Below are 1,378 nucleotides of genomic sequence, written 5' to 3'. Positions count from 1 at the left end.
TCCTGTAACACTGCCTCCCCTCCCCCCCACTGAGTATCCCCCTGTTACACTGCCCCCCTCCTCCACTGAGTATCCTCCTGTAACACTGCCCTCCCCTCCCCCCCACTGAGTGCCTCAGTGTTGCATTAGATTCTATGAATTTGCACCAGTGGTCGCTGAAAATATATCGGAGGGATCACACTGTCTTCAGAAGATGCAAAAGGCAAAGGGACTGTACACGGACTGTAGCAAGGTAACTAAAGACTGTAGTGGTGATTGGGATGGATGTTTTTCAATGTGGGTTCAGGAGAAGCCCACTCCCACTTTTATTGACCTCACATTCAGGTCCATAATTTCCCTTGCTTATTGCAGTGCTTCTCTCAGTATGGTCTATGTTAGGGCTCACTGTTAGCATTGAAGGGCATTTCAGCATGCCTTCTGCCCTGGTTCACAATGATGCCCCTGATTTCCTTTTGGTGGGGGTGGGTTGGAAGGGTGCTCTGGGTCCTCCCAAGTCCAAAGATGTGCAGGTTAGGTGGTTTGGCCATGCTACATTGCCCATAGTATCCAGAGATGTGCAGGTTAGGCGGGTTAGCCGTCGGAAATGCAGGGTTACAGGGATAGGGTAGGGGGGGCAAGTCTGGGTGGGATGCCCTTCGGAGGGTTGGTGTAGACTCAATGGGCCGAATGGCCTGTTTCTATGCTGCAGCGATTCTATGATTCTATGATGACACCTTTTGCAGAAATACAACATTGAATGATTGAATACACAGAACGGAATTTATTGACTCCTAACGTGTGTTCAGCCCAGCTTGGTCGAGTGGTTTTGAATTTCTCGTCTTGGCTTTTAATCACCCTGAAAAAAAAGCAGTTGCAAACAATGCTTTTTTTTGCTATCGGCCAAATACAGCGTCACAGTTGAAACCTCATGATGTATTTTACTGTAACTGAATCCCTTACCTTTCCTACAACAGGGCTGTCACATTGATACATCAGAGGCATTTTCCACACAAATCAGTCACTCTGTACATCGTACAAACCAGTGCAAACTTCCAGGAAAAGACACCTGAACACCTGGACCTGGTTAACTGAAGAGATGATCATCACAACTTCGGAATCGGGAAGCAAAGACCATGGAATGAAGTTGTCAGTCCTCTCTACATTCACCAATAATCTACACTTCCTGTTTTTGTGTGTGTGTGTCTGCATGTGTTTGTGCCTGTGTGTGTGTGTTTGTCTGTGTGTGTGTGTCTGCGTGTATGTGTGTTTGTGTGTGTGTGTTTGTGTGAGTATGTATGTGTGTGTCTGTGTGTGTGTGTGTGTTTGTGTTTGTGTGAGTGTGTATGTGTGTGTCTGTGTGTGTGTGCGTTTGTGTTTGTGTGAGTGTGTATGTGTGTGT

This window comes from Rhincodon typus, chromosome 35 (assembly GCF_021869965.1).
Source record: "Rhincodon typus isolate 14 chromosome 35, sRhiTyp1.1, whole genome shotgun sequence".
NCBI lineage: Eukaryota > Metazoa > Chordata > Chondrichthyes > Orectolobiformes > Rhincodontidae > Rhincodon > Rhincodon typus.
Note: the sequence above shows the minus strand (reverse complement) of the source record.